Genomic DNA, 23,146 nt, shown 5'->3' with positions numbered 1-23,146 from the left:
CAATTCTTATAGGTTATAACACACTAAATAGCCACCACTATATATTCTATATAAAATGACAAGTTTTCACAATGCTGCAATACACACCTAGACCCATTTTAAATTTCTTTAGCTTACATTTTCTTGTAGATCAACATTAATACTGTAAAAATATCCAAAGAAAAGTAGGGGTCATGTTTGATGCAAGAAAAATATTTCTGGTCAAACGGACACACCGTAATTTTTACACTGAAATGACAATCACAATTTAGGGTAGGGGTGTATGAATAAATTTCACATGTTAAATCAGTTTGGAGTCTTTTTTCAACATGCAAATGCTACCAGTATGTCAAGTATAGGCATGCAATATGATTTCAACCAATATATAGCAAAGATTTCAAGGAAAATCCTTCTTACAGCAAAAAAAACTGAGAACTATTTGAATCCGCCATTATGCGACTACCATTTTTTCATAGGTGCTCAGGCTATTTAGTGTCTGTATGCCTTATGATGTACCAAATGTGGAAAAAGTTTCTCTGTCAGCCCAGTGCGAAGAGCAGTATCAGACATTTTTGGTGATTTGTATAATACAACTACTTGCATTTCATTTAATTCTCTTTCAATATTCAGGAAAATAAATTCAAAATTTGGAGAGCTAAAGCTACCAGCAGATGTTATTACTACATCATCTCTGACATAAATAACTAACCCGTGTGGAGGTCTTTCAGATGCAGATGTGGCACACTGATCATTGCGTATTAAATGGAATCCCTGTATCTGATAAGAAATATCCTTATCATTCGCATGTAATCGAGTTTCTGCAAATCCAATTTTATCACAAGATACCAATCCCCGATCATGTTTCGCATCAATGAAATGCTTATTTAATGACCTACAATTGTTGAATGCAATTTTAAAATACATACTTGAAGGTATAGATTCCAAGGGAACGTAACACAATTTTAGAGAAGCATCTTTATATACTTAAAGAGAATTCCTATAGTTTTTTTTCTTTCATAGAATTTTTTTAAATTCACATATCGAGGGTTCAACGCAATAAGGGCGTATTTACATATAATAACTATATGTAGATACGCCCTTATTGCGTTGAACCCTCGATATATGATAGGAAAATTTGTGCTGAAAACAATGAACAAATAAAAACAATAGGTCACCAGGCTTGTTTTTGTGAAAAATTGTTTTGAACACACCCACTGTTGCTGAAACTGCTAGCGATTTTTCAACATTTTCATAATTTTCTGCTTTTTTATAAATACCAACCAAAATATACATCAACACAGCACAATAAAGTTTTTTTCTTTTTACAGATTTTATCATATACTTATTTGATATTATAGTCATATGTGTAATACTCTTATCCTTACAATAATGGGTACAAATGAAAAAAAATATACTGTTTCATATTTACTTTTGTGAACTTTTTTCAGTGAAAAATACCCATAGTGAAGAATATTTTTTTAAATTTTGAAAAAATTCTTTCATAGAATTTTTTCCTATTTTTCTTGTATATAGATAATTGTATTGTGAGCATAAAAATGGCTAAAAATGTATGGGTCACCAGGCTAAATTTTATGTTAAGACCGCTAGAATACAACACCTGTTCGGACGGAAAATGGCGCGAACCTGGCCAAATTGATTACATGTATGTCTGCTAGAAGTTAAAAAAAGTTTTAAAATTCTTAATTCTTTCTATAATTGAATACTAAATAATCTGAAAGGTGATATTGTCTTATCAGTACTAAGTCAATTATCTTACATTATATGAACAACACTGTCTTTGTACCAAAATGCGATTTGAAAACACAACCACAAAAATTGCAAGATACCTGTCAGGCATGATACTTGTCAATACAACATAAACCAGTATCAACATTTGATTACTGATAAAACTTATCAAAAATGTTATTTCATTCAAGATTTCTCATATTTAAGACTGTCTGTAACATGTTTCAACAAATGTTGACTTCAGTTCAGTTTTCCATAGAAAGTGTCGGCTGCGCAGAAAGATGCGCATAAAAAACTATCGGAATTCCCTTTAAGGCCCTTAAACATGCAAGTTTTTGGGTGTGAGATTTTTTTTTAACTCAGAAAACTTTCAATATCATTTTATGTCTTCTGATAATGGATTATCTTTGTACAATCGATGAAACTGGTTACAAGTCTATTTTGTGTATTCACGGTCGGATAAAGTCGAACAAAGTGATTTCCTCGTGGACATGGTGCACGAGGAAATCTTGTCGGTATTTGCAAAATCTTTGTCATTGATTATAAAGAGTTTCAACCGTGTAGAAATTAAACAGTGCTAATTTTTGGAATATGAGACTTTCAAATGTGGTGCGAGCCCGGGCAATCGGCCAATTTTGGTCTGGGGCGGGATCAGTCATGACGGTACAACTGACCTGGTGTTCCTGGATCATGGTCTCCGAAGAGGTGGACGGTGGGCTGCTGGGCGTGGTGGGCTTACGGCCCAACGCTATATCGACGAGGTACTCAGGCATGTAGCTGTACCAGGTATTCAGCAGCATCCAGGAATGCTTTTACATGACAATGCTAGGCCACACGTTGCCCGTCTTACTGGTCAGTTCTTACGTGGCAACAACGTCGACGTCATTGATCAGTGGCCATCTTTATCGCCTGATCTCAATCCAATTGAACACTGTTGGGACTACCTGAAGAAAAAATCCAGAATTTGCATCTCGATAATGCCACCGAACTCAGGGCGGCGCTTCGTCGAGAGTGGCGTCAAATCCCGATCCAATTCATCCGGCGTCTCACACGGTCAATGAGGAGGCATTGCCATGCAGTGATCACAGCTAATGGTGGACACACTCGGTATTGACCGCGTTGACAGTGCAAAACAAATTTGGTCACAATTGATTTGTACAGTGTGTTTGCAGAAAATATTCTGACATGTCAACGGTTGTTAAATTTTTGTTTTTTCATGGATGAAATTGTTCATAAATGATTGGAATAGCAGCTCTGTATATGTTTGTTATATTATATCCCTTAACATGGACTAGAAATCATGCCAAACCCAAACTTGCGTTTTTAATGGCCTTAAGTATACAATCTCTCCATTTCTGTTTTAACTTGTTCATCAACTTGTAAAGCCTGTTCATTAAAATTGAGAATTTGAAGCTTTTCTAGGGATCTCACTCTGCTCAGAGCAACATAGTGAAGGTGTGGAACTTTTCGTGTTCTCCTTTGTGATAAGTCAATAACGACACTATCAAGCGTTGTTCCTTGTGCCCTATGAACTGATCGCCCAGCAGAAGGTTGTAACGGAAACTGGATTCTTTCAAAAGTTTTTTTGTTGTATGTAAAGGTCCTTGCGATATCAAATATAGGTGTCTAGTTTTCATTTATCTGATCATGATATAAGCCTCGATTTTTATATTTTAATCTAGTTTCACAACCTGCTTTCAAATCCTCAAATTGTACCCATATGATACCAGCACGTTGTGTTTCCTTCAGTTTATACTCAATGAATTTACAACACATGACGCACCATTTGCAAGGCCATTTTCAGTATTTGTATTGACAGTTAAACCATACATCCCTTCAACAATATCCAATGAACAATAAAGATTTGCAGTTCTGTTTGGATCTGTGGGCAATCTTTTGATAGCCTCTTTTTGTTTATCCTTTGATAACTTTGGTGAAACAACAGAATCATGGCAGAGAATTGACACTTTTTGATTGTTTGAACTGTTTAGAAGAGTCTCATTGAAAATATGCATGTAATAGTTTTCAGCAAATAAATGTGGGGAGTTTTCTTGGTAATTGTTAGCACTGGATTCAATTTCACAACCTTTAAGAACTACTTTATCTTTGTTGTCAGCGAGTTAATTCTCAGCCTCTTTAATAAGTCTGCAAATGGTAAATCATCCTTTTGTCTCATTACTTCTGATAACTCATAAATAACAAACAGTTCTTTCCACAAGTTAATGGACAAATCATTAAATATCCAATCACCATTAACAGGTTTTAATTGGAATATATCTCCCACTGCGATAATGCTCACACCTCCAAATGGTTTGCGTGTCCCTTTTAATTCTTGCAGCCTCTGATTTATGAAGTTCATCATAGTATCACTAACCATTGAAATTTCATCGTTTATGACCACAGATAAATCTCGATACTTGGTTCTGAAAGTATTTAAACTGTCACATGTTAATGTTTGGTTGGACTGTTTGTATTTCTGCTTAAATGCGGATGAAATAGTAGAACCGTTTATATTGAAAGCCGCTTTTCCAGTATATGCACACAAAAGAACCCTTATATCGTCAGTATTTTCTCCTTCTTTCAGATTAAGCATTCTATATAGTGTTTGATACAATGCTCTTATGACAACACTTTTACCAACACCAGCTCCACCAGAAAGAAATGTATACAAAGGTGCATCTTTAGTTTTTATCCAGTGAACAACGTGATTGTAAAACTGTTTCTGTTTAGAGTTCAAGGAATGCAGAAGAGCTCTGTACTCTTCATCTGGTAAAATATTTTCATTAGAACTTATTTGTGCAGATGAAACCGAACATCCAATTTCTATGCCAATATCATATTCTCTGTGTTCACTAACTCTATCTGGATTGAAATATATAAATGTTTCTGATTCAACTGGTTCTTCTTCAGCAGTTTCTGCTTCTTCTTGCTGAGTTCCAGGAGCAATTTCATCGTATGCATTGTATTCCGCTTCAGCCATAATTCTAACTCTTCAACATGATGTTCATAACATGCACATTTCTCATTTACAGCAATTTGGTTTGATTCATAATGTTCTTTGAATGTTGCAAAATGTCCAAGTAAATCTCTCTCTTCATTTCTCCATGGATAAAAGAGAAGAAGTTTTTCTCTATAATAGTTTTCTTCATCTGTTTTACGATTAAATCTTACATACCTTATGATTTTTTAATTATAGCGTCTTATGATTTTTATACCACTTTTCAGTATACAAATGTCTTGGCTTTCATCAAAATTTTCATCTTCTGACATTCCAGCATATTTTTCATCATCATTTTGTTCTGCATTGCCTGTATCTTTGTTCTCATTTGGGTAAACCACTTCTAACTGTGACACATAATCAGCTAAACAATAGTTATCTAAAGCTTCCGGACGTTTTGAATAATTATCTTTTTATTATATTATCTGACATGATATCAGTTGAGTCTGCAGGCAACTCATCCAGAGCTGACTTAGGCTTTAACAATTGTACTCTCTGGTTTGGTACAGACGTATTAATAAATACAACATCTCTCGTACTTCTGGTCAAGGGCATTTGCAAAATCAGATAGACTGCTTCTTGTGCACTCACTTCGACACTGTTGGAAAATACATTTCCAATATGTCTTACTTGCCTTTTTATATCTAGGTTTCCATTTCTTGCTTCTTTTGCAGCAGCATGCATAAGATTACTCATACCACGTTGTGATTTACTTATATATGAAACAATATACATGGCACACGCATATGGATCTAAGACAAATTGTATGTCAGTATTTGCTCTCCACCCTTTCAACACTACATCATTGTATAAATTTATACGTATCTCATTTGGATTTCTTTTCAAAAACACCTTGGAAGAGTTTAATGAACTTCTAATGCATTTAATATAATCATCCTCATTCATCTGTGCAATATCTGTCAAAAATTTCTCGTAAGACATATTGTATCCATGTTTCTCATCATTCATTTTTTTCTGCATCTTTTGGTACTGTTTGAGATATTTGTCCTTGTCATTTTCAAGTGGGTCTAACACCATAGTTTTTGGTAGAGGTGGTAATGGATAACCAAAGCGGCATATCCTATCTTGTTTTTTTCTACATGTTCTAGAATGTTTGTGAATTTGGATGTCTACCAATGCCCCCACATAGTCATTGTTAATTGAACATTTTAAGTACTGGTCGACATATGCTGCTATCTCTTCATTTGAGTCTACATTTAATTTTGGAGCATTTTTTACCCATACCATCATATGAATATGTGGAGATCCACGTTGTTGGAATTCGACCCTATAAAAATAATCTGTCACTTTACCTAATGGTTTGTGATCACTTTTAAGAACAGTATTTATAAACTCCTGAACTCTATGGTCAAAATATCTTGAACATGTAACTGGATCTGACTGAATCAATTTTATCTTCTGTTCCTAAGTGAGATTTTCTATTTGTTCATTGCTGAACTTATCTTTTTAATTTAGATTTGCAAGGATTTTAAGAAGATCTGTCCATCTGGTATCAGCAGAAGACAATGACATAAACCAAGTTGGTATACCTAACTGTCTAATCATTGCATAAACATCTTTCTTTCTGGATTCTAAGTATGCTGGGCTATTTCTCAGCTGTTAAATAGTAACAAATAGTAACCTTCATCATTTTTTACAATTGTATTCATGCATTCCACATTTCTAGCCTGGGCAGCAGTTAATTTGTTTGTACCAGCCTGAATTCTTCTGACAGCTAAATTTGACTTGTCATTTAATTGTTTCATCTGGATTTTTTTGAGCTTAAAAAAATATGTTAGGTACACTGTTTGCAGCACGTCTATCTTGACTTCGAAGTTCCCACTTAGCAATGTCACTATAGTTAACAGGTACTTTTCTGTTTTCATTATCAATACGCCTTTGACCGCAAAATATGCTGGGGAAACATAGGTACTCTGAATCTTTATCTTGAAAAATACTAAGTGGTCGCTGACCCTCTCCAGGTGCAAATGTAAAAGTAGCATGTCTGTTTTCAAGGTCTGCATCAAACAAGAGGACCATGATGGTCCTGAATCGCTCACCTCTTCCCACATGACCCAGTTTTGAGTATGACGTCGTTTTTTCTATTATTTGACATAGTGACCTAGTTTTTGAGCTCATGTGACCCAGTTTTGAACTTGACCTAGATATTATCAAGATAAAAATTCTGACCAATTTTCATGAAGATCCATTGAAAAATATGGTCTCTAGAGAGGTCACAAGGTTTTTCTATTATCTGACCTATTGACCTAGTTTTCGAAGGTACGTGACCCTGTTTTAAACTTTACCTAGATATCATCAAGGTGAACATTCTCACTAATTTTCATGAAGATCTCATGAAAAATATGGCCTCTAGAGAGGTCACAAGGTTTTTCTATTTTTATACCTACTGGCCTAGTTTTTGACCACACGTGACCCAGTTTCGAAACTGACCTAGATATCACCAAGGTGAACATTCAGATCAATTTTCATGAAGATCCATTGAAAAATATGGCCTCTAGAGAGGTCAAAAGATTTTAATAATTTCAGACCTACTGACCTAGTTTTTGTCCGCAGTTGACCCAGTTTCAAACTTGACCTACATATCATCAAGATGAACATTCAGACCAACTTTCATACAGATCCCATGAAAAGTATGGCCTCTAGAGAGGTCACAAGGTTTTTTTATTATTTGACCTACTGACCTAGTTTTTTAAGGCACATGACCCAGTTTCAAACTTGACCTAGATATCATCAAGATGAACATTCTGACCAATTTTTATGGAGATCCATTCACAAGTATGGCCTCTAGAGAGGTCACAAGGTTTTTCTATTTTTAGACCTACTGACCTAGTTTTTTACCGCACATGACCCTGTTTCAAACTTGACCTAGATATCATCAAGATGAACATTCAGACCAATTTTCATACAGATCCCATGAAAAATATGGCCTTTGGAGAGGTCACAAGGTTTTTCTATTATTTGACCTACTGACCTAGTTTTTGATGGCATGTGACCAACTTTCGAACTTGACCTAGATATCATCAAGATGAACATTCAGACCAACTTTCATACAGATCCCATGAAAAGTATGGCCTCTAGAGAGGTCACAAGGTTTTTTTTATTATTTGACCTACTGACCTAGTTTTTTAAGGAACGTGACCCAGTTTCAAACTTGACCTAGATATCATCAAGGTGAACATTCTGACCAATTTTTATGGAGATCCATTCACAAGTATGGCCTCTAGAGAGGTCACAAGGTTTTTCTATTTTTAGACCTATTGACCTAGTTTTTACCGCACATGACCCTGTTTCGAACTTGACCTAGATATCATCAAGATGAACATTCAGACCAATTTTCATACAGATCCCATGAAAAAAAATATGGCCTCTAGAGAGGTCACAAGGTTTTTCTATTATTTGACCTACTGACCTAGTTTTAGATGGCACGTGACCCACTTTCGAACTTGACCTAGATATCATCAAGATGAACATTTAGACCAACTTTCATACAGGTCCCATGAAAAGTATGGCCTCTATAGAGGTCACAAGGTTTTTTTTATTATTTGACCTACTGACCTAGTTTTTTAAGGCATGTGACCCAGTTTCAAACTTGACCTAGATATCATCAAGGTGAACATTCTGACCAATTTTTATGGAGATTCATTCACAAGTATGGCCTCTAGAGAGGCCACAAGGTTTTTCTATTTTTAGACCTACTGACCTAGTTTTTGACCGCACATGATCCTGTTTCGAACTTGACCTAGATATCATCAAGATGAACATTCAGACCAATTTTCATATAGATCCCATAAAAAATATGGCCTTTAAAGAGGTCACAAGGTTTTTCTATTATTTGACCTACTGACCTAGTTTTTGATGGCACGTGACCCACTTTCGAACTTGACCTAGATATCATGAAGATGAACATTCAGACCAATTTTCATACAGATGCCATGAAAAGTATGGCCTCTAGAGAGGTCACAAGGTTTTTCTATTATTTGACCTACTGACCTAGTTTTTGATGGCACATGACCCACTTTCGAACTTGACCTAGATATCATCAAGGTGATTCTGACCAATTTTATGAAGATCTCATGAAATATATGGCCTCTAGAGCGGTCACAAGGTTTTTCTATTTTTAGACCTACTGACCTAGTTTTTGACCGCATGTGACCCAGTTTCGAACTTGACCTAGATATCATCAAGATGAACATTCAGACCAACTTTCATACAGATCCCTGAAAAATATGGCCTTTAGAGAGGTCACAAGGTTTTTCTATTATTTGACCTACTGACCTAGTTATTTGACCTACTGACCTAGTTTTTCATGGCACGTGACCCAGTTTCAAACTTGACCTAGATATCAAGGTGAACGTTCTGACCAATTTTCACGAAGATCTTGTGAAATATATGGCCTCAAGAGAGGTCACAAGATTTTTCTATTTTTAGACCTACTGACCTAGTTTTTGACCGCACGTGACCCAGTTTCGAACTTGACCTAGATATCATCAAGGTGAACATTCTGACCAATTTTCATGAAGATCTTGTGAAATATATGGCCTCTAGAGAGGTCACAAGGTTTTTCTATTTTTAGACCTACTGACCTAGTTTTTGACGGCACGTGACCCAGTTTCGAACTTGACCTAGATATCATCAAGATGAACATTCTGACCAACTTTCATAAAGATCCCATGAAAAATGTGACCTCTAGAATGATCACAAGCAAACGACGTCATACTCAAAAAAGACGCACGGACGGACAGATGACGGAAACCGCTCGATCACAACAGCTCACCTTTTCACTTTGTGACAGGTGAGCTAATAACGTGTAAAAATAATAAATACTTCTATAACTTTACAGTTTAACTTTCATTAGAAAGTAAATGATATTACAATAATATTATAAATCAGTAGAACAAAATAAGCAAAAGGAACACTTATCAGCAAGGCGGTAAGATTCCCAGGTGTAAGAGGCCCTTTTGTTTCATTGATGAATTAATTTAGAATCAAATCAGATCAACGAAGCATGAAAGGAAGATTACAACAGACTATTAATATAAGAATTAAAGTTATGATACTAGTAATTAAAATGAAATTTATGATTATCAAATAGGCTTTCATCAATGGCACGTTTTTGATGAGGCTGGTCACTTTTCATTAAGTAAAATGGACGTTGCACTAACTAATACACCATTCAATATCTCTGAAAGGATCCATCAATTTGCAGATATGAAAAACAGAAACAGCATTTGTACATTTTAAAACCAATCCAATATATAGATGTAGAGAAGTTTCACAAGAAGCTGATTCTGGACTTATTCACATAAATATCAATCTACCACAAAAATTATAGTAGTTATGTACATGTATGACAGTTCTCAGCTGACTTTATGAATATTATACAAAATAATGCTATATGATCAACTGATTGAAGAAAATTGTTCCATAATAATTCCAACAAAATTTATCAGTGTCTATTTTTTTTTCTTGTTTGGTAGCTGTGTGGTTTTAGGTATTAAGGCCTGCAGTTTATGACAAGAAGAGTTTTAAAGCTTTTAATGTAAGTCTACGTTAAACTTGAGACCCCAAGGTTTATTATGTTCATTATGTCAGGGTAAAGGTAATCAAAGTTAAAATTTTTTTACGTATCAAAAACTTAAAATACTGTCAAAGTTTGAAAGCTGTTGCTCATAAAATGGAAAGTAGGTCACAAATATCAAGGCTGTATAAATTTTGACTTTGGAGAAGATTACTAAGTGTTTTGCTTTTTAAGTCTAAGTAAAAATTTGGACCGCTCAGGCGGGGCCCCTTTTGACCCCAGGGCCATAATTAGAACAATTTTTAAAGCGGATTTTCCGATGTACAATTAAGTTACTGCTGGGGCGGGGTCAATTTGACCCCGGGGGTCATGATTTGAACAGATTTTGTACAAGTCTACTAGGCAATGTTACATATCAAATATCTAAGATCTAGGCCTTCTGGTTTATTTTTAGCAAATTTATGAAGATTTCCCTATGTACAATCAAGTAACCCCTGGGGCCGGGTCAATTTGACCCTTGGGGGGGGTCAAGATTCGAACAAATTTTGTAGAGGTCCACTATTTCTATGTACAATCAAGTAATCCCATGGGATGGGGTCATGATTTAAAGAAATTTTGTAGAGGTCCACTAGGCAATGCTACATGTTAAATATCTAACGTCTAGGCCTTCTGGTTTATTTTTAGAATTTTTTTGAAGATTTCCCTATGTACAATCAAGTGACCCAATGGGGCAGGGTCAATTTGACCCCCGGGGTCATGATTTAAACAAATTTTGTAGAAGTCTACTAGGCAATGCTACATGTCAAATATCTAAGATCTAGGCCTTCTGGTTTATTTTTAGAAAATTTTTGAAGATTTTCCTATGTAAAATCAAGTGACCCCTGGGGCGGGGTCAATTTTGACCCCGGGGGTCATGTTTGAATAATTTTGTAGAGGTCCACTAGGCAATGCTACATGTGAAATATCTAAGCTCTAGGCCTTCAGGTTTATTTTTAGAAAATTTTTGAAGATTTTCCTATGTAAAATCAAGTGACCCCTGGGGCGGGGTCAATTTTGACCCCGGGGTCATGATTTGAACAACTTTAGTAGAGGTCCACTAGGCAATGCTACATGTCAAATATCTAAGCTCTAGGGCTTCACTTTTTTGAGAGGAAGATTTTTTTAAGATTTTCCTATGTAAAATCAAGTGACCCCTGGGGCGGTGTCAATTTTGACCCCGGGGGTCATGATTTGAACAAACTTGGTAGAGGTCCACTAGGCAATGCTTCACACCAAATATCTAAGCTCTAGGGCTTCTGGTTTTTGAGAAGAAGATTTTTAAAGTTTTTCCTTTCTGTTGCCATGGCAACCAGAGTTCTGCACGGAATTCAATTCTTTGAACAATTTTTGTAGAGCTTCACCCAAGGAACATTCCTGTGAAGACTGGATGAAATTGGCCTAGCGGTTTATGAGGAGATGTCGTTTAAAGTAAAAGTTTACGGACAACAGATGACGGACAATGGACGAAGGATGCCGGATGGTGACTGATCAGAATAGCTCACCCTGAGCCATTGGCTCTGGTGAGCTAACAAAATATGTGGTCCACAAAATGTTTGGTCTGTTTTTTTTTAGAAAGCATGAAAAAATGCTCCAAATTCGTGAAGTTGTGATCCAACCTTGAATTCCTGAGAATCACGATTCAGGCGTCAGACTTGACAGGTATGTATGCTAGGGCCAAAATTGTGACCTCAGTAAAACTGTTGAAGAAAGGTAAATTTGTTCACGACATACACTGATGTACATGGAGGCATAAAAATAGCTCACCTTCAGCACTTTGTGCTTCAGTGAACTAAACAGGCTGTACCCTTCCTTCAAGTTTTGGAAACAGCCTGTAGAATTTTCAACTAAACAAGAATTTTTGGCATTAACTTGAACTGAACCAGGAAGTGTACTAAGTTTATTGCATGAATGCAAAAAGTTCATACATATTTTGCAAGTCTAGCCACTGGCTTAGCAAATTTACAAGGCAAATACCTTAAGGTCTTTGTTTGAATTCAGAACTTTTTCAAAGTTTGTCTTCATTGCAGCCATCTCTTGGCTCATAGCATTTACTTGCTGTCTCAACTGATCTCTTTCAGCAGTAACTTCCTGTAATGATATTTTGTAAAACATCTTATGACTGGATGTTTACATCATTTCGGGTGAAACACAATATAGGGAACAGTAGTGTTGCACTTGGAGGTGAAAAAATAAGTTCTTAATTTTGGCAAAAAAAGTATTTTTCTACATAGTAGAGTGCTTGAAGTATAAGCAACTTAAGTGGTTTGCTGGTACTTGTGTCGGAAATGTAATTTTTAAAGGCTGATAAAATGCATATTTTTGCTGGTTACGGACACTACAAGTGGTACATTTTGTAAAATAAAGCTTCAAATTTATGATAAACTTGAACTATTTTTACTGTTTTGTAGGACAAACACATGGAAATACATAATGCAAGGCAAAAATAGGACTGGGAAAGGTATAGATACTGAAAAAAGAAACATATTGTTGGATATTACTTTGTTGCTAAAAAACATGTATATTTCAAATCATCTGACATCTTCAATTTCAGTTTTAATGATGAAAACTTAATGAAAAATCAACACAAATTCTGTCTTTGTTGAAACAAAATGACTTAGATTAAAAGGGAAAGTGAATAATTTTAAAAAAATCCTAAATGTTGATGGATACCAGTAATTGGTTACGGACACTACAAAAAAAGCCTCAAGAATGGTTTTGCATTAGATTATGTTAAAAACATTAAATCCACTCATGAATTATTTGGTATAATGTTAAAATGATATCTGAATGGAAAGTGTATTTAAATTTGATATTCTTCAAACAAAAATACACAACTTGCCAAATTAAAACCAATGAAAAAGAAAACAGAACAACAAAATCTGAAAACTGTTTTCATGAAATCTTGTAACTTAACCATCAATATTAAGTTCTCTACGTGATACATTATTATCAATACTTTGTATTCACATCACACAACTAACACTTACACTTTTTTCCTCAAGAATGTTACTAACCAGAAAAAAGAAATTAAGTTTATGGTTATGGACACTACAATATGAATTATCTAACGAAAGTACACATATCTATAATCTTTTTGTAACTTTTTTTTCTCAAATTTTCAGATGTCTTGGTGTTGAAAATGTAGCCCTATTATCAGTCATAGTAGATTCATCTATAAACGCAACAACATTGTCTTTATCTCCTATGACAGATCATGTTTGTGCGGACACATAAATTTCTTTCCACTCTTTTTCCTTCATGTGATTTTGATATTAGTTCTGCTTTCTTAACTAATCTAGTTTTGAGTTACTCTTTACTACTTCTTGTCGCTGTCTCATTCTACAATCCTTCTTTCTTTCTCTCTCATTTTTCTTTTAATTTTCACAGTGGCCTGGATTGAGTTTCTGCCTTTCTTGCCATTTAACCTCTTCTAACCTATTCAGCATTTTTGTGCCTTTTAAGTTTCAGCACTGCAGGTGCCTCATCAGATCAAAACTCTATATCTGAATCACAAATGCACAATGAAATCAGACATACTTCTACTTTATTATAAAGCAATTAAATTGCAGTATAAAACTAGATATTATAACCATACGACACAGATGTGCACACATACACATGCCATTGCCCATTCTCTAGAAAGCAAAAATGATCATAACTGCCGCCAGTAAAAAATATACTTAGAGAAGATTCCCTTCCTTCGTCTGCACATAAAGCTTGTTCATCTGTTAAAGTTTGAAGCAAATCAGGCTTAAAGTTTGGGAATCGTTGACAGGATTTTCTCCTATCATACTATATTCCATATAGCAAAAATTATCAAAGGGCCATAACTAAAGTAAAAAACAGTCACAGAAAGAATTTCTCCCTTTACGGTCATCTGAACATCAAGCTTGTTCATCTGTGAAAGTCTGAAACAAATCAGGCTACTAGTGTTGGAGGAGTTGGACACATAAAATGTTTCTCTATATTCCTTATAATTAAACAGAAATTATCAAAGGGCCACAACTGTAGTAAAATAGTCACAGAAAAAAATTGTCGCTTTATTGTAATATACACATCTTGAGCTTGTTCATCTGTGAAAGTTTGAATCAAATCAGGCTAATAGTGTGGAGGAGTTGGACACACAAGATTTTTCTAGATATATTCTATATTTATATATAAAAATATCATAGTATCATAACTGTGGTTAAAATAGTCACTGAGAAATTCCTTCTTTTATGGTTATCTACACATCAAGGTTGTTCATCTATGAAAGTTTGAAGCAGAGCAATCTAATGGCGGGAGGAGTTGGACACACAAGACTTTGAACGCACTGACGGACGTACATACATAGAGCAGCAACACCATATGCCCATCACATAAATATAAAATCTCATCTAAATGAATATACATGTACCTGTCATCACATGGTTTGTACTTAGTACTTCTTGAAGAGATTTTGCTTTCATTTGCAAGTTTTTAGATATTACTTTTAATCATAAATACTTGTAAAGATTTATTCACTTGAACTGTAAGATGTATAATAATTTAAACAGAAATTTCAGTAATACTGGATGTTTTTTACATTGTTTTAATTTCTGTAGTGTCCGTAACCAGATAACACTGCCCCTCTGAAACATTTTGAAAAGAAACATTATTGTAAGCTATATGAACTTGAATTATCTTAACATTGATGCTCTTGAAGAAATTTGTCTAAGTGAATAACTGTTAATTATCATTATCAAATCTTTACATTTTTAATATAAATCTGTGCAATTTAGATGATAAACATGATTTTTAGCACTTTTTAACTGTATCTATATTTTTATATCTGAAAATATTTGTCAACAAATACATATATTTGTTTTTTTCTCAATATTAATAAACTTTGAAATGATAATTTTTCATTTTTCTGTAAAAAGATGCAAGTTTTAATTTTTTCAGCTCTGGTTACGGACACTACAGTTTCAAGTAGCATTATTAAATAGACAAAATTTACCTTTTGTAGTGAAATTATTAATAGACTTTATTAAATTTGTCATCAGTGAACCTTCCAAATTGAAAAAAAGTAGTGATCCTTTATCTCTCATCGCTTCAATGTTTGCTATTACATCTTTCAATTTCATGCTGCAGCAACAGAAAATGATGCTGTATATAAAGATGCCGCAATAAGGGTTTTCCAATGTGGTTGCAACATCAACAAGTTGATGAAAAATAAAGTTGATTAATTAACTTGTGAAATCAGTTATTACTTTAATAAGAATAGCTATAAACAAAATTTAAAAAAAATGTTTATTTACACCATTGAAAGACAGGTTACGGACACTACAGTGTTTTTGTAGTGTCCGTGACCATATTAGTGGTGCTACAGCAAAAATGTAGTTAACAATAAAGGAATAGCATAAAAATTCAATGTCAACAGTTAAATTTGATAAGAAAAAATCAATAAAGACTCTCATAATATCTTACAAATCAATAAAATACAATTGGTTACGGACTCTACATATTTTCATAAAAACCTGATTTTCAATTTTAAAAATTCATACAAATAAATTTCAGAAATACATGATTTTGATTTTTTTTCTTTAAGTACTATTACAACAGAGAAATGATTCCGGACCAAAATATTAAAGAAAAATAATGTTAGCATTGCAATTAATCATTATAACAAAAGGAAGGAATTTCAGTGAAAAACTGCATAACATCTTACCCATTTCACATTTTTCTGGACAGCTTCAACAATTTTCATCCGATCATGATAAAACAAACACCAAAATAATCCTTAAAAAATTGTCTTTATGCTGATAACACACATTTACATAGAAATATATAATATCATATCATTATTTTATTTGAAAAATATGGAAAATTCTAAGTGCAACAACATAACGCTTCAAAAATGACTTTTTCTAGATGCGTTTTTTGCCACTGCTTGAAAACTATTTGAGCTAGATCAATAAAATTTGGCACAGAACTTCGTTATATTTAGTGTTATAAAGTGTAAATGTTAAATTGCACTAAAGGGTTAGGAAATTTTTGAAAACCATGTATAACAATGCGATATTCTAAATGCTCCCTATATTGTGTTTCACCCGTTTAAATAAAACAGATATGCAAACTAATTTAGTATGCCATACTTTTGGCTGTAAACTACCAACTTCTGCTTCTGGTTGGAAATTCATACTTTTACAACTTTGTAGAGTACATGACTGTATATTTCCTTGTCAACAAGCATTTAATATGTAGTTATGGTTATAATAATATGACAGAAATTTAGTGTATTTAATGAGATACAACCAGTTAAGTACTATCAACTTGTCAATATATGTAGATGTAGATAAGGTTATGAAGACAAAATTTCAGGAGAAACATGAGATTCTAACAACCCTGGTAATAAGTAATTACAAACTCAAATTACAGCTTTTAATAAAGGTGATTCTTGTCTCTGTCTAATTTTGATAAAAACTTACTTGCAGTTCACGTCTCATTTTCAAGCTCTGAACTTCCATTTTTGCAGTATATACTGTGACCACTTCTAAATGATTATTCAAATCGTTCACTAAATGTTGTGCAACTTCCTCCTCAGTTCCCTGCAGAATTGGTTAAAGTAGTGAACACCTTATAGTTATTAAACTTAGTAAAGGTCTTAAGAACTTCTCAATTCATGAAATACAGTTTCTTAGTTATTTCCAGTATTTCTTTCTCAAGGTTCATAACTATGCCTCAATAAGGCACCCTTTCTAAATAGCTGCATTGAAGGCAACAGGTGTTAAAACATCTTTTTTTTTTTGCTTTGTTTTGTTTTTTGAAATATGGCTTAAATTTATTGCCTATGTTTGCAATGCTGAAAAGACCAAAGACATGTATAAATACGAATATGGATTCTGTAAATGTGTGTTGATGGTAACTGAAACAATTTATCAAAAGCCAATTATTTTTTGGCACATACCATACTAAGAACGAATTCCTGACCTGGACCGACCCATGCCACGTGACTTAAGTTTGAAAATCAGACTACTTGATAACGCATTATAGATAAGTTATCAAAATGAAAGATTTATGCAACACTCTGCCTGATTGGAAGAGAGCGTCTATTTGTTTCACTTTGCTGATTGTGCAACGCTGAGTGAAATGTCAGACAAAGTGTTTATCCTTAATGCTGCTGTTTACAGTTTTAGAGCTACGTTTCGCTCAGTATAGCAAGAATATTGAAATATCTATAAAATGGTAAGAAATTTAGCAAGAGGGTCATGATGACCCTGGATCACTCACCTGAGTAATATGAGCTTCATGTTTCAAATGTCAAACTGATTATAAAATATAACGGAAGTCAGTAGGTCAAATTCATGGTCAATGAAATTCAGTTTTACGATTGGTGTGCAGAACTGTGTATGTCATCAAAATTTCAAGGCTGTATCTTAAAAAACAAGAAAGTAGGTCAGTAGGTCAAGGTCACAGTCAAGTGACATCATATTACTTGGGGTCATCAGGTAATTATAATTGAACAGTCTTGAAAATAGGATCAAATGATTTTTAAGTATTTTTTCCTATATAACTCACATAATAACTAAGTGACCCCAGGGCAGGGCCTCTTTTAACCCAAGGGGCATAATTTGAACAATTTTGGTAGAGGACTACAAGACAATGCATTATACCAAATATCAAAAGCCTAGGTCGTATGGTTTCAGACAAGATTTTTAAAGTTTTTTCCTAAATAAGTCTACATAAAACTTGGGACCCCCAGGGCAGGGCCTCTTTTCACCCCAGGGGTACAATTTGAACAATTTTGGTTGAGGACCATAAAACAATGCTACAAACCAAATATCAAAGGTCTAAGTGTTGTGGTTTCAGACAAGAAGATTTTTAAACTTTTTTTCCTATATAAGTCTATGTAAAACTTGGGACCCCCGGGGCGGGGCCATATTTGATCCTAGGGGGATAATTTGAACAATCTTGGTAGAGGACCACTAGATGATAATACATACCAAATATCAAAGCCCTAGGCGGTGTGGTTTTGTACAAGAAGTTTTTCAAAGTTTTCCCTATATAAGTCTATATAAACCATGTGACCCCTGGAGCGGGGCCATATTTGACCCTAGGGGGATAATTTGAACAATTTTGGTAGAGGACCACTAGATGATGCTACACACCAGATATCAAAGCCCTAGGCCCTGTGGTTTTGGACAAGAAGATCTTTAAAGTTTTTCCTTTCGGTTGCCATGGCAACCAGAGTTCTGCATGGAATTCAGTTCTTTGAACAATTTTGAAAGAGGGCCACCTAAGGATCATTCCTAAGAAGTTTCGTGTAATTCAGTCCAGTGGTTTTCAAGAAGAAGATTTTTTTAGAAAATTTTGACGGACGGACGACACACGACGGACATTGAGTGGTCACAAAAGCTCACCATGAGCCTTTGGCTCAGGTGAGCTAATAAAAATAGTAAAAACTTGTTCAAATAACACAATATATTAATTTACAGAAAGAGCCGAATACGGTCTGCATATCACATGAATAAGGGTGTGTGATTAGCCGATCGATTAAAGTCTTCTAGGTAGATTCTAGGTATAGAAGTTGCTGTAATTATTCATCGTAGAATAAACTAAACAAAATTGCACACCTATGAAACCTTTGCGAAAAACCTCTGGTCTTACTACAATTCGCCGAACACCTTTTTTTTGAAGGTATTTCTTGTTTCATTATAAATGCCAACTGAATCAATTCATGTGTATACATAATTTATTCTGAAATGCACTAACTAATTCCAAACTAATTTATACTCACAGTAAAATGGCATCCCACAGACTTAAATTTACATTCTTCAGGTTTACTTGGACACAAGACTTTATGGTTATTAAGCTGAAACAAAATTGCTTTTCTTTAGTACAGTATCAAAGTAACAAGAGAAACACAATGCGGAGCAATATACGCCTGAAGGTATGACCTTTGACCCCCTAAGTGTGACCATGACCTTGAAGCGAGCCATCCAAAACATGTGCTCTGCATGTCGTCTTGTTGTGGTGAACATTTGTGCCAAGTTTCTTTAAAATCCTTCAAGAAGTTCAAGAGTTACAGAGCAGACACGAAACAAAGTCATATGACCTTTGACCCCTGTGACCCTGATTTTGAAGCGAGCCATCCAAAACATTTGCTCTGCATGTCGTCTCTATGTGGTGAACATTTGTGTTAAGTTTCTTCGAAATCCTGCAAGGGGCTCAAGAGTTACAGAGCAGACATGAAATTGCTAACTGACGGATGGACAAACGGACAACGGCATCAAAACATAATACATCACTTCGGGTGTATAATAAGTTACTAAATGGTTCTTGATGTGTATACCAGATCTAAGAACAATATAGCAGAGAAAACTCTTTTATTGCAGACAGTTTTTTTTTTATTTTACAAACATAGAAACAAAAATAAAACAAATATACTTTGCTCCAATAATCTGATATTCCACTATAACCTTCAGATATGTTATACATCATTTAAAATTATTTTTTTTTTTTTTTGGGGGGGGGGGGGGGGGGGGTGGTTGTCCAAAAATGGCTGAAATACCATAGAAAATACTTCTTTTTGATGATAAATTCAAAACTAATAAAGATGTTCATGTTCTGTTCTGTTATGTTATGTTTCTATCACCACCCATATAAGTTCTTTAAAATGATGTTTAACACAAATGGTATTGTCTTAAATCAAAGAGAAATAAGGAAAGACCTTGTTATGAAAAAAAAAGTATCAAACAGAAGAATGTTGGTCATTAAATGAAAAAGTTCGCCCAGAAAGTTTACAAAATTAGATTCTGAACACGGAAAGCAAACAAAAATGTTCTTTGACTTTGACTTTAAAAATAAGGTACTGAAAATGGACCACTAAATACCTCAGCCCTTGACATTGCTGGACTTCCACAATTGTATGGACATGCTAACTGGACAACAGGACATTCATTTTCCACATGATTCTGAAATCATTAAAGAAACATCAACAGTTTTACAAATGTAATGGCAGACATAATTATGCTGAGTAACTAAATAGAATTCTAGCAACATAACATTAAATTTCATAATGATGGTCCTGGACTGCTGAACAATTTTGGTAGATCACAAGTCAAACATCTAGAGCTGCTTTTGAGAAAAGCGCATGTCTCCCACAAATGCCTAATCATCTAAATAGTAAGTCAGTCTTTATATACAGTTTACTCACTACAAATATACCTTTGAAGAGTAAAAAGGCTGATTTTGGGTAATTCAAGGGCCATAATTCTGAAGTGCTTCGGGCGATTTGTCTAGTTAATGAACTTGGCTGAGGTGTTATGGTCAAAAACATTTGGTTGAAGTTTAGTGAAGATTGGAAGAAAGCTGTTCAACTTAAAGAGTGCGGACAAGAGTAAAAAGGCTGATTTTCGGTAATTCAAGGGCCATAATTCCGAAGTGCCTAGGCCAATTTGGCTAGTTTTCAAACTTGGCTGAGGACTTACGGTAAAACACATTTTGTTCAAGTTTGGTGAAGATTGGACTTAGAGTGCATGCACATAAAGGTCCCGAAAAGGACTCCTATACTACTAGAGTGCATGCACATAAAGGACCCCAAAAGGACTCCTATACTACTAGAGTGCATGCACATAAAGGACCCCAAAAGGACTCCTATACTACTAGAGCGCATGCACATAAAGGTCCCCAAAAGGACTCCTATACTACTAGAGCGCATGCACATAAAGGTCCCCAAAAGGACTCCTATACTACTAGAGTGCATGCACATAAAGGTCCCCAAAAGGACTCCTATACTACTAGAGCGCATGCACATAAAGGACCCCAAAAGGACTCCTATACTACTAGAGCGCTTGCACATAAAGGTCCCCAAAAGGACTCCTATACTACTAGAGCGCATGCACATAAAGGTCCCCAAAAGGACTCCTATACTCCTATACTACTAGAGCACATGCACATAAAGGACTCCAAAAGAACTCCTTACTACTAATCATTAGTAGTATAGGGGTCCTTTTCGGGTGATTTATGTGCCCAAGACCTGAGCGTTTTTTGGTAATTCAAGGGCCATAATTCCGAAGTGCCTGGGCCGATTTGGCTAGTTATCGAACTTGGCCGAGGACTTATTGATTGGCAAACACATTTTGTTCGAGTTTGGTGAAGATCGGATGAGAAATGTTCGACTTAGAGTGCTGACAAGCTTTGTGACAGACAAACAGACACATACAGGAGTAAATCAATATGTCTCCCACACCACTGTGTGGTGGAAGACATAATTATTTTGAAATGATTCCAGTGTTTACTGTAATAGGATTTTTAATGTTTCCACTATATGCATCACTGATATACTATATATGAAGGTTGATCTAAAACTAATGTCACTGCATATGTGGTGCAGTTATATTAAATTTTTTGTATTATCATGAAAATTATCTAAATACATATTTACATTTTAGCTATAGCAGCCCATACAAGAAGCCAACTGAACAAATTTGAGAGAGGACCTTAAGGACCCCCAGGGCGGGGCCACATCTGACCCTAGGGGATAATTTGAACAATCTTGGTAGAAGACCACAAGATGATGGTACATACCAAATATCAAAACCCTAGGACAAGAAGATTTTTAAAGATTTTGCTTTCAGTTGCCATGGCAACCAGAGTTCTGTATGGAATTAAATTCTTTGAACAATTTTTAAACAAGACCATCCAAGGAACATCCCTGTAAAGTTTCATCAAAATTGGCCTTGTGGATTAGGTGGAGATGTTGTTCAAAGGAAAGTGTAGATGGGCGGATGCCGGATGGTGAGCGATCACAAGCTAAAAATGAGAGAGGTCCTTAAAATAATGCTACAGAACAAGTCTGATGAAGATCCATCCAGCTGTCATGAGAACATATAGAGAAAACTGACCACGCCCTCTGGCAGCCATGTTTTTTTGACAATTCAAATACTTTGAATAATATTGGTAGAGGGTAACACAAAGACCATCAGTCTGTGTAAAATTATTTTAAATTAGGCCAGAAGTTACGCACAAGAAGATTTTTAAAGTTTCCACTATATACATATAGTGACCACACCCTCTGGCAGCCATATTTTTTGACAAATCCAAATAATTTGAATAATCTTGGTAGAAGGTCACACAAGGACCATTTGTGTCAAATTATTCTAAAATCGGGCAAGCAGTTTCACACAAGATTTTTTATATTTCTACTATATACATATAGGGAAAAGTGACCATGCCCCCTGGCGGCCATGCTTTTTGATGCATCGGTATAATTTGAATAATCTTGGTAGAGGGTCACACAAGGACCATTTGTGTAAAATTATTTCAAAATCAGGCCAGCAGTTTCACACAATAATTTTTTTTAAATTTCCACTATATACACATAGGGAAAAATGTAAATGCCCCTTGGCGGCCATGTATTTTGACGAATCAGTATAATTTGAATAATCTTGGTAGATGGTCACACAAGGACCATTTGTGTGAAATTATTTCAAAATGGGACCATCGGTTCTGGAGGAGATGTTGTTTGAAGATTTTTCTGTTTTCAGTTCTGGCGGCCCCTATGTGCAACAAAGCAGAACTGTTTGAATCACTTTGGTAGAGGACCATCCAAGGAACATCCACACCAAGTTTCATCAAAATCCATTCAGTGGTTTTGGAGAGGTTGTTTAAACACAATTGTCAACGTCGGAGGCACACACATACGACAGACACAGTGTGACCACAATATCTCACCATGCCTCAGGTGAGCTAAAAATGGCTTCTGTTGTTTGTGCCATGTGGCGGCCATAAAAAGTCTCCACGTAAATTCAATTAGGGCTGTTATATTTCGATCTTCTTAGATCCTTTAGCACGGCCTTTATGTCGTGTTATTGGTACTGTTT

Source organism: Mercenaria mercenaria, unplaced genomic scaffold, assembly GCF_021730395.1.
Source record: "Mercenaria mercenaria strain notata unplaced genomic scaffold, MADL_Memer_1 contig_3184, whole genome shotgun sequence".
Classification (NCBI taxonomy): Eukaryota; Metazoa; Mollusca; class Bivalvia; order Venerida; family Veneridae; genus Mercenaria; species Mercenaria mercenaria.
Note: the sequence above shows the minus strand (reverse complement) of the source record.